At 32.5% G+C, this 12759-nt stretch overlaps 1 long non-coding RNA gene across 1 annotated transcript in view; it reads right to left on the bottom strand.

Moving 5' to 3' along the window:
* The window catches only part of LOC137634250 (uncharacterized), a 689990-nt gene that overhangs the window by 268220 nt on the left and 409011 nt on the right, over nt 1-12759 (bottom strand). The window contains exon 3 of the long non-coding RNA XR_011042493.1: nt 79-120. This is a non-coding gene — a long non-coding RNA (uncharacterized lncRNA). The remainder of the gene's footprint in view (nt 1-78; nt 121-12759) is intronic.

Below are 12759 nucleotides of genomic sequence, written 5' to 3'. Positions count from 1 at the left end.
TATATATATATATCCCAATGACTGATGTCGTTAATATCACCAATTTTCAGAAATAATAAACGATAAAGCAGTACTCACCAATATTCCTGAACCATAAAGGAGAAGACCGTCCTCACAAGCCTGAAAAAGTGATAATATATAATCAGAAACAAAAATTGTAAAAACAGTGTAAAGAAAATGTAGAAATTTTTCGTATTTTTCAACAGTTTTTTAATAAAAAAAAAAATTATCAAATGCTACACATAAATATCTTCAGTTTCATTCTCCAGATTCCTATTCTTTCATAATTTCATTCTTAAGTTTACTCAGACTTTCTTATCTTGCTAACAATTTTATTATTATTATTATTTTCTAAGCTACAACCCTAGTTGGAAAAGCACAATACTATAAGCCCAGGGGCCCCAACAGGGAAAATAGCCCAGTGAGGAAAGGAAACAAGGAAAAATAAAATATCTTAAGAAGAGTAACAACATTAAAATAAATATTTCCTATATAAACTATAAACACTTTAACGAAACAAGAGGAAGAGAAATCAGATAGAATAGTGTGCCTGGGTGTACACTCAAGCAAGAGAACTCTAACCCAAGACGGTGAAAGACTCTTTGGAACTCTTTCAATAAACTAGGGACTTTCTCTTCACTATCCTCAATCAGTTGCCAACAACAGCTATTAAAAATTTCGTTGAAAATCCATCTTATCAAAACAAAAATTAGCATCTATATTTACTGAATCTTATCTGACTTCGTAAATAACTATAGTCCATTTCTTTTATCGAGGCAGATTTGCACCGACTCGCAGCGGTGCCCTTTTAGCTCGGAAAAGTTTCCTGGTCGCTGGTTGGTTAGAATTATCTCGTCCAACCAATCAGCGATCAGGAAACTTTTCCGAGCTAAAAGGGCACCGCTGCGAGTCGGTGCAAACCTGCATCGCTAAAAGAAATTGACTATAGTCACTATCCTTTCTAGAAATTTCTTCACATGTTTTATTTCGATTAAATACGCTTTATCTACTTTAGAAATTTACAATTTATGCCACTGATAGTCCGCACCCGGCAATATTGCTTCTATCAATTATACGTTTCTCTACTGTAAGTCCATAAATACTACATACAGCTTTTTTTTCTGGTACTTTCCAACTTTCCCAAAAATATACAGAAACAAGGACCATATTCTCAAGATAAATGTGTCAAGGGACCTTTGAAGTATTAGTTTTTTATTGGATCCATCCCTTGGTAGGGGAAGCTACCCAGTATTGTTATATGCGCGCGCATGTGTGTGCGTACATATATATATATATATATATATATATATATATATATATATATATATATATGATATATATATATATATATATATACAATATATATATATATTTATATATATATACACATATATATATATATATATATATAAATATATATACACACACATATATATATATATATGTATATATGTATATATATATATATATATATATATATATATATATATATATATAAAATCGTATCATCAATCTCTACAGTGCAAGTAAAGCCTTTTTTCATGGAAGTTGTCAAAGTGCTACGGTGTTACCCAGGTATATCTCGAATTGAACAATATGACATAATTCAGTATATGGACACCTAATAAAAAATCCATGAACATTCAACATGCACTTTCAACATTAGCTGAGCATTTAAATTGCACACACGAATGTTAGATGTCTTTTGGAAATCAATAAAAAGTTCTATTTTCTAAAAAAAAATTTAAAAAATGAAACCAATAACATGAAGGTGAAACCAAGCTTTATGTTCTATAAATACAAATAGGTTGAAAATGCTGTTTAGAAAATTAATAATCATAAATAGCTTTACTGAACAAAGGCTCCAAATTTTCCATCGATCTTACGCAATTTAAGCCAGAGCGATGTTACAGCATTTAACCTCATTCCAGAGAAGAGCGTTAAATATTACATTTTAATAAGGTTATCAAAAAGGATGATCCAATATGAGACCGGATATTAAGCGGGATTTTTGTGAAAATAATCTTTATACCATTAAAATATCAACGAGTGGGGTTGATCTGTCCGAAAATACTAGTAATGCCAGTCGCTAGTTAATGACACATTTGATATTGATTAAAATATCCGTGACGTGGATATAATGTAACTTTATTAATCCCATTAACATAAGAAAATTATAAAATCAACAAGTGATCAAAATCCCTCGGTAATAATCTTTTTAAAAGCAATGTATCAGTAACATGCGTTTCTCAGTAAGTGTTGCAGAATTAATGCAATTGTTGAAATGCTTGTTATTATTATTATTATTATTATTATTATTATTATTTGCTAAGCTACAACCCTAGCTGGAAAAGCAGGATGCTATAAGCCTAAGGGCTCCAACGAGGAAAAATAGCCCAGTGAGGAAAGGAAATAAGGAAAATAATAAGCCATATGAGAAGTAATGAGCAATTGAAATAAAATATTTTAAGAACAGTAACAACATTAAAAAAAGATTTTTCATAAACAAACCATAAAAAGAGATTTTTGTCAGCCTGTTCATCATAAAAACATTTGCTGGAAGTTTCAACTTTTGAAGTTCTACCCAGTTTTCTTTTCTTATAGATATGAGACTGCCTTCCCTATAATAAATTGAAAAATTCATCAACTATTGAACATTCTACAAGCCTGATTCCGTGGAACTTCAGAAGTTCAAAATTTTTGTAATTTCTTTTCTGTTGAAGAGGTTAATATGTGTAGTTTATAGTTTACATATGAATGATCTATTTCACCTCTGTTACTGATCTTAAAGTATGTTACATTTTCATTTCATTACTTTCATATAGTTTATTTATTATTCACCCATTTCCCTAGTATTTTAGTTTACATATGAATGATCTATTTCACCACTGTTACTGATCTTAAAGTATGTTACATTTTCATTTCATTACTTTTATATAGTTTATCTATTATTCACCCATTTCCCTTCCTCGCTGGAATACTTGCCTTGTTGGAGCAGTTGTTCTTATAGCATTCTGCTTTTCCAACCAAGGCAGTGGTTTGGCTAGTAGTAGTAGTAGTAGTAGTAGTAGTAGTAGTAGTAGTAGTAGTAGTAGTAGTAGTAGTAGTAGTAGTAATAATAATGTGCAACGCGTCTAAGACGAGAAACCCACTCAAAATTAAATACGGTAGACCAAAAACAAATTAAAAAATTGAACGAATAAAAAGAAAAGACCAGTTTCCAAAGCAATGCATCTCTGACCCTCAAGATCAGCCAGACAGCCAATGTTTATAATATCATGTGCGGTCGACATTACGGCAACAAGCTTCAGAATTCACAGTCGGCGAAGAGAGAGAGAGAGAGAGAGAGAGAGAGAGAGAGAGAGGGGGGGGGGGCATGTTTGGCGATAAATTTCCAGGAATAGGAATAAAAGGCAAGGCAACTTTAGTGGCGCGCCAGCGATGAATGAACAGTAGGAGCTGATGGAGAGAGAGAGAGAGAGAGAGAGAGAGAGAGAGAGAGAGAGAGAGAGAGAGAGGAGGTTGGGGGAATTAAGCGAGCTTCGACAGGGGGCGGAGAGGGGGAGGGGTTAGAAAGGAGGACGCCATGGGGCTAATAGAGGCTAAATTATTGAGTAAACGTGAAATGTGGGAAGGACAAATATTGCCGTATATATTAAGAACCCGTCAGTACGATTTGGAAGGGGAACATAAGGTAATTTTAAAGAATAGTGAAAGAGAAATCAATAAATGGAAAACAATGATAAATCAAAAAGTATACAATAAAAAAATTAGTAGGAAAGGAGTATCACAAAACTGAAAAAGCATAATTTTCTTTTTTGTTTCTCTACTTTCATTTGTCTTTTTTATCAGCGAGTTTAATACGATTTCCGCTCAAAATAGGACAAGAGAGCGTCGAGTGAAGGAACCTGAATGAATTATGTTTTTTTTCCCTTCATGTAAGTACGCAGCTACGAGGGAGGTGAAATTTGACAAAGCAACAAAAAATAATGTCAAAAAAATTCTTTGAAGCAAACTGAGATCGCCGTCACCGACATTTCCATAGCAAAGGATTTTCAAAAAGGTATTTTGGAGAAAAAAAAAACACACACACACAAGCGTGATGTGATGACTCCTAATTGTGTCTTATGAAGAGATAAAACATACATACACACACATAAAAGCATAATAACTCCTAATTGTGTCTCATGAAGAAGTCTTTCGCTGAAGTGCAAATTATGACTGAAGAGACTATATTTCCCATCCATTCATTCAATAATTTCAAGGCAATCCCACAGAGAGGGGATATAGAGAAATGTGACTCCCATCAATCAATGGATTACTCTCATTCTTTAGTAAAGAAGCAAAAAATATGCCATTCATCAGCTGGGCAATAGAAGACTGTAAAGATACTTTGTAATTGCACATCGAAACATTATGGATGCGTAACTTATGCTTTTGTAGATTGGGACTTTGTAAACAAGGAAGATTTCGCGGATAGATAGATTTCAGGAAACTGGGCTGGGGAGACCATTCATAGTCCATACGTAAATATGGGCAAACACCGCAATATGATAATAATTTTATTGATTTTAAAAACAATGATAATTCTAATATTAATTATAATAATAATTTCAATACTTGAAGCAAACGTTATGAGAGGTTATACACACAAATGGAAGAAAGTTATGATTGTGTTTTGGTGCCTGTACAAGACAGACCGAAGTGGCCGTGGTCTGTGTTCATTTGACCTTGGCAATGAAATAAATAACGGATTGGGCCGCAATTTGGGCATAATTAGAGGGGAGGAAGGTATAGGTTGGGCATCTCCAAACCATGAATGGCCGAGAAGTAGAAGATTAACCCACATCTTGAGGTACACTTCAATTAAGTAAGTGTATACACTCTCTCTCTCTCTCTCTCTCTCTCTCTCTCTCTCTCTCTCTCTCTCTCTCTCTCTCTCTCTCTCTCTCACACACACACACACACACACACACACACACACATATATATATATATATATATATATATATATATATATATATATATATATATATATATATACACATATACAAACTCTCTCTCTCTCTCTCTCTCTCTCTCTCTCTCTCTCTCTCTCTCTCTCTCTCTCTCTCTCTCTCTTATATATATATATATATATATATATATATATATATATATATATATATATATGTATGTATGTGTGTGTTTGTGGACGTGGTAGGCAATGTGTAATTAGTTATTTCTAAGTATGTATGAAAATTCTTTGATCGAATAATCAATATGATACAAGCGTTTCAACTAACAAAAGAAACTACGTTCAAAGTTGAAATATCATTCAAGACAAGTAAAGTAAACACCGGCAGAAGCTAAAGCCGGAAGGAAAAAAGGAATACATTCAAAGAAGCGCATGAAAATAAACGTGGAAGTATTCTCTGAAAAGTTATTTACTTTTGCAAATTTCTGAAACGTTGTTCAAAACAAACATTTCTAAAGTTTGGACCGAGTACTTTTCAAGGTCGACGTGAGTGAGAAAAGTTTGGAAGTTATCGAAGAAAAAAGAAAAAAAAATATATCATAAAACTTTTCAGAGATGTACGCGGAAAGCAGAGGCGACGCCAACGAGAGAGAGAGAGAGAGAGAGAGAGAGAGAGAGAGAGAGAGAGAGAGAGAGAGAGAGTAGGAATAAAAAATCAAAGAATAGAGGATGGCCTGTGACTTGAAATACGAATTGGGTTCACACCCCACATTATTCACTTGCTCTCTCTCTCTCTCTCTCTCTCTCTCTCTCTCTCTCTCTCTCTCTCTCTCTCTCTCTCTCAAACATCATTCCATAATTCTATCTCTAACTTTCTACCACTTTCTCAGTTTTCCCCGCATTATTCCATACCACTCTTTCTGTCTTCCTACCACATTAAACATTATTCCTGACTTATTTTGTCTCTTTACCCTATCATGCCCTACTATTCTTTTTGTCTTCTTTCAACATTATTCCTCACTTATCTGCCTGTCTTCTAAACACATTATTCCTCACTTCTCTGTCTTCTTGCTACATTATCCTGCCCTTCTCTTTCTGTCTTTATACCAGACCATTCCTCACTTTTCCCTCTGTCTATCTCAAGGAAGTTATTTTTCATCCAATTTTCGTTTCAATGTTTTAAGGAAATTGATTAAACCCTTTACCTCTTACCCTCACACAGTTCCCTGTCTGTCTATCTGTCACTCATACATGAACGAAGAAGACTAAATTCAGTATAATTCCAAAATCTTAAGGAACGCGATGGGGTATTTAAGAATAGTTTTCATAGTTTATACATGGAAGATTTATTTTTAAGTTGTTACTGTTCTTTTCTTTCATTTATTTCCTCATATCCTTTCCTCACTGGACTATTTTCCCTGTTGTAGCCCTTGGACTTACAGCATCTTGCTTTTCCAAATAGGGTTGTAGCTTAGCAAGTAATAATAATAATAATAATAATAATAATAATAATAATAATAATAATAAGATATTTTTCTTCTATAACCAAAATAATTTAACAGAAGGGATTGCCTGTAAGAGCAAATTTCAGCCTTACATGAAATTAGGAATGTTTTGATGGATAGAATTTGCTCACCAAAACCTTTATGAATGGATGACGAAACTCGCTTGTATGACGTCAAGATCTGAATCTTACAGTTAGGTTTTTTCTGCTGAATTTTCCTTGTACTCCATATTCATTCTTATCATCTATTTATTTGTTTATTTATTAATTTATTGATCTTTTTGGGACAGTGAACGCTTCAGGAAATAAATCTATAAAAAGAACATTTGACTAATGTTGAATACAAAGTGAAGAATCCGAAGAGCGTCCCACTTTGGTTGGAAACGTACTTTTAATGCCAATAATCCAAATATGTTCTTAAAAAAAATACGACATAATTTTATCACAGAAAGGACGGACACCTTATTCGGCTCTACACACACACACACACACACACACACACACACACAAAGTATGGGCCAGAACAGGAAATAAAGTACTGTGCAGTAACTTCAATCCTAGGCTGATATGCTACTTCAACAAATCGACATGGACAAGTAAAGTAACCACCACAACAATCTAAATTTTTTTTTTATATATATAAAAGTTTTTTTTTTAATATAATCTTCTTTAAACAGTGCTATCTAAAACATACATACAGATATTTCAAAACCGAGAACCATTTTTCTATTAATAAACGGCAAAATTCACATAAATATCCTCTACTTCTCATGAATAATATCTTTCGTATGTTTTTTTCTCAGAAACATGCTCCGTGGATATCCCAACTAACCTTCTAGTTTACATTCCTAGCACTATCTTAGTAACTATTAATCTCATACTTATAATAGAACTGTTTTCCAAATTCCCCAACACTGTCCCCATTTCTCCGTTGCCTAATGTTTCAAGAATTCTGCTGGCATTCCCCACTACATACATAACCTTTGTGATTGTTCACTTTTCAAACAACCGCTTTGATTCGTGGAATTGTTAGTCCTTGTAATCACTACCTTATATTGGTGTCTCTCTCTCTCTCTCTCTCTCTCTCTCTCTCTCTCTCTCTCTCTCTCTCTCTCTCACCAATTATATTAATATTATTATTCCAATGGGCATAAGGTAGTTTTTTATTACTGCTGTTGAAGTTCATTTTCTCAACAACATTCCTCATATTTTCAAAAAAAAAAAAAAAATAAATAAATAAATAAAATAAAATAAAATAAAAAAAAATAAAAGAAAGAAAAAAAAAAGACTTGGTATTCCATTTTAGTACAAAATCTTCCTCATCACTTATGATCATATATATATAAAGTCTGTGGAATCCAATTTATACGGAACATTTTATTATTCAGGAAATTTCTTCAAAATTATTTTTATTAAGAGCAATAAAGGTCTTCTATAAAAACATTATTCTACCTTTTACTTTCAGCTTCTCAGATATTACTTGTTTTACGGGCTGCATGCAAAACACCTACTTAGCATTTAGAATGGTAAATCTGGAACCTAGCACTTGGCATGGTAAATCTGGAACCTAGCATTTAAAATGGTAAATCTGAAACCTAGTATTTAGCATGGTAAATCTGGAACCTAGCATTTAGTTTGGTAAATCTGGAACCTAGCATTTGGCATGGTAAATCTGGAACCTAGCATTTAACATGGTAAATCTGAAACCTAGCATTTAGCATGGTAAATCTGGAACCTAGCATTTAGCATGGCAAATCTGGAACCTAGCATTTAACATGGTAAATCTGAAACCTAGTATTTAGCATGGTAAATCTGGAACCTAGCATTTAGTTTGGTAAATCTGGAACCTAGCATTTGGCATGGTAAATCTGGAACCTAGCATTTAACATGGTAAATCTGAAACCTAGCATTTAGCATGGCAAATCTGGAACCTAGCATTTAGCATGGTAAATCTGGAACCTAGCATTTAGCATGGTAAATGTGAAACCTAGCATTTGACATAGTAAATCTGGAATCTAGTATTTAGCATGGTAAAATTGGAACCTAGCATTTAGCATGATAAATCTGGACCCTAACATTTAGCATGGCAAATCTGGAGAGTAGCATTTGACATGGTAAATCTGGAATCTAGCATTCAGCATGGTAAATCTGAAATCTAGCCTTTAGCATAGTAAATCTGAAACTTAGCATTTAGCATGGTAAATTTGAAACCTATCATTTAGCATGGTAAATCTGAAACCTAGCATTCAGCATGATAAATCTGAAACCTAGCATTCAGCATGATAAATCTGAAATCTAGCATCTAGCATGGTAAATCTGGAACCAACCAACGTAAACATAATACTTTACAACATGGTTCTCTGGGGGTTACATCATTAATAGCCATTGCCATTACTTTTTACCTTATTAGTCCTACATTATAGCAGGGTCGGCTGCTCCAGTGAACTTCATCTATTTTTATTCCATCCCACCCATATCCCTCATAACATACATCCATCTCACCCGCAGACGTCCAACACTCTTGCTTGAGGGTACACTCGTACACACTATTCTATATAATTTCTCTTCCTCTAGTTTTTTCAAGTTTTGAGAGGGTATATATGAAAGATTCATTTAAATATTGTTACTGTTCTTAAAATTATTTATTTAAATTGTTAATTATTTCTCTTGTAGTTTGTTAGCTCTTATTCCCATTATTCACTAGGCTATTTACCCTGTTGGAGCCCTTGGGGCTTATAGCATCCTGCTTTTACAACTAGGGCTGTGGCTTAGTAAGCAATAATAATAATAATAATAATAATAATAATAATAATAATAATAATAATAATAATGATGATGATGATGATGATGATGATGATGACAGGGGGAAGAAGTATGATAATTTTGCATTTTCGTAGCTCTCTTTATTGATTCCACTTTCTCTCTTCTTATTGCATAGCTAGTGCACTTTCTACTCCTTACTACTTACGTCATACTTCAAAAATCTCTTAAATGCAGTTTCCACAAGACGAAACCATTTGGTTTACCAGTTCATTCCCTTATCTCGAGTGTGGAATTTTTCATTCATAGTTTACCATTTCCCAATCATATGAAACGGGTTAGTTACTAATTGAAAACAGAAGCCAATTAACTCGCAATGCTCATCGAATTAAACTTGTGTTATGCTCCCATGCCATATCAGCCTTTCTCCCATGAAAAATAATTAAATTGATAATTTAAATAAATTCCCTTGATAAAAAGTCTGAGGCAATTCACCCTCATAATACATAATCAAATACATTTCAAATACACTTCAGAAATTCAAACTTGCAGCAAATATTTTCTTGTTGAACAAGTTGATATAAGTCTTTTTATAGTTTATATATGAAAGATCTGTTTTGATGTTGTTACTGCTTTTAGAATATTTTAATTGTTCATTATTTCTCATATCGTTTATCTATTTCCTTATTTCCTTTCCTCATTGGGCTATTTTTCCCTGTTGTAGCCCTTGGGATTATAGCATCTTGCTTTCCCAACTAGGGTTGTAGCTTGACTGGTGGTAATAATAATAATAATAATAATAATAATAATAATAATAAGTGTTGCCTTCCATGATACCAAGCACTAACCATATTATTATTATTATTATTATTATTATTATTATTATTATTATATATACACATACATAAATATATATATATATGTATATGTATATATATACACACATACATATATATACATACATACTTATATATATATATATATATATATATATATATGTGTGTGTGTGTGTGTGTGTGTGTGTGTGTCTTAATCTGCTCCAATGACTCTGATACCCTGTAGCCCAAATCATTTAAGATAAAAAAACAATAAAAAATAAAAACATAATAACATGGATATAAAATTATAACCTCACGAATCACCAGTCCCATATGTATCCAGAATGAGCGACTTAACAAAGGGATAAGCTTAACCTGGAACAAGAGCAACTCGGCACCATCTGGGATCAGGTCAGGACAGTGGATCGATCGCTACACCTGAGGTCAGCGACACTAAGACCTCTGACTCCTGAGATATGCCGAGGCTCACTTAAATAAATACGCGAACGAACATTGGAATCGTGAGGATAATCCATATATAGTTTTATATCCAGGTATGATCGAGTTATATTTTAGATAGATGATATTTTAGATAGATGAATGTTTATAGGAATTAAGATCAATGTTTATTATTTAACAATAATTACGACATAAATATTTATATAAATTTATACATACATACATACCCATATATATATATATATATATATATATATATATATATATATATATATATATATATATATATATATATATATATATACTGTATATATATATATATATATTTATATATATATATATATATATATATATATATGTATATATATATATATATATATATATATATATATATATATGTATAATTATCTTTTCATATATATACACTTATACATATCTCCCCATGTATATTTACGTTAAATCATGAAAGGGCCATAAATAACTATACAACACACCCTGGATAACTTATCAGACAAGTCCCTTGTCTCTTAAGTAATCTATGGAAGCAATATAATATAAAAAAATATTATACGAAACAGGGTAGTACGCCGCTGAAAGTAAGTCACTTAACAACAAAAAGATAAAAGATAAAATGTAGAATGCAAACTGAAGAATAGAGAAAGCCCTTACCTGTCGTATATTTTTTTTTTTTTTTTGATAAAGATTTTCACCAAGTCGTATATCTAAAAAATATTCTCACAGAAAGATTAAACACTTTTAGAAAATAAAAGATTTCTAAATAAATGAAAAAATGTCTCAAAAGGGTACGTTAAGTTTTCAGGTCTAACCATGATATTTATGCTCTTACACAGACAAAGATAAAATTAACCAACACGTGCTCTCAGGGGATTAATGATTTCAGATGTGTAAAATCCAGAATGTTGTTGGTCTTATAATGTGCGTAGATGCCTAATAAAACCCCTGAACTGGATTTAATGAGAGCTAAGAAAGGGTTCAACCACCATTAACACGCAACAGGTACCAAGGGAAGATACTAAATGATAAAATTATGTCTGCTAATTTCACAGATAATTAATCTTAAAGACATTACCAAGGTGATACCTGTATAATTATATACAAAATTCCCCAGTCAACCGAATATCGAGTTAAAAAAATAACTGTCATCTAATATGTTAAAAAGAGATGACAATTTGCAGAACAATCTACAGAATTCCTTGATGTAATAGGTTGGCCAAGGCACCAGGCACCCGTTGAGATTCACTTGAGACTTATAGGGTCCTTTGATTGGCCAGATAGTACTACATTAGATTCCTCTCTGGTTACGACTCATTTTACCTTTGCTTACACAGACACCAAATATTCTGACCTATACTTTACACATTCTCCTCTTTCCTCATACACCTGACAAGAAGATAACCGTGAAATTCTTCACTCAAGTGGTTAACTATTGCACTGTAGTTGTTCAGTGGTTACTTTCCCTTTGGTAAGGATATAAGAGCCTCTATAGCTATGGTAAGCAGCTCTTCTAGAATAAGGTTACTACAGAATTAAACCATTGTTCTCTAGTCTTGGGTAGTGTCATAGCCTCTGTACCATGGTCTTCCATTGTCTTGGGGTAGAGTTCTCTTGCATGAAGGTACACTCAGGAACACTATTCTATTTTCTTCCCAAGTAACTAGTCTAATGAACAATATGGAGTTGAAAATATTTAATTTCACAAGCACTGAAGAGTTGAAATTAATTGTTTTAACAAAGGCTGATGTAAAAGTAGAAAAAAAAAAAAACTTCAAAAATATAGATTTCATGCGAAAGAAATAATGGCAAAACGGCTGACGGTGCAAAATACACCTGATGTTGACTAGGAATGAGAAAACTTTACATGTGAAAATTTATAGAATGTCTTGATACTCAAATCCAGTTCCAGAGATTACAGCTTGGAAAATAAATTGAGTGTCAACTGATAACATAAGGAGGTAATAATAAATCTATATATATACATATATATATGTGTATATATATACATATATATATATACATACATACATACATATATATATGCATATAGATTTATATATAAATATAAATATATATATATATATATATATATATATATATTGGCAGTCATTTCCATATCAGAAGCTCAAATTAACGGAGTCCGGTTCAAGTAGTAGAGAAGCCAACCACAACATGGTATTTGCACAGGTGAATCAGTGACCTGCCTTATTGCTAAACAAACTAAACATTTATCAAGGGCAATTACG

Source organism: Palaemon carinicauda, chromosome 44, assembly GCF_036898095.1.
Source record: "Palaemon carinicauda isolate YSFRI2023 chromosome 44, ASM3689809v2, whole genome shotgun sequence".
NCBI classification, from domain to species: domain Eukaryota; kingdom Metazoa; phylum Arthropoda; class Malacostraca; order Decapoda; family Palaemonidae; genus Palaemon; species Palaemon carinicauda.
This window is presented reverse-complemented; position numbering and strand designations above follow the sequence as displayed.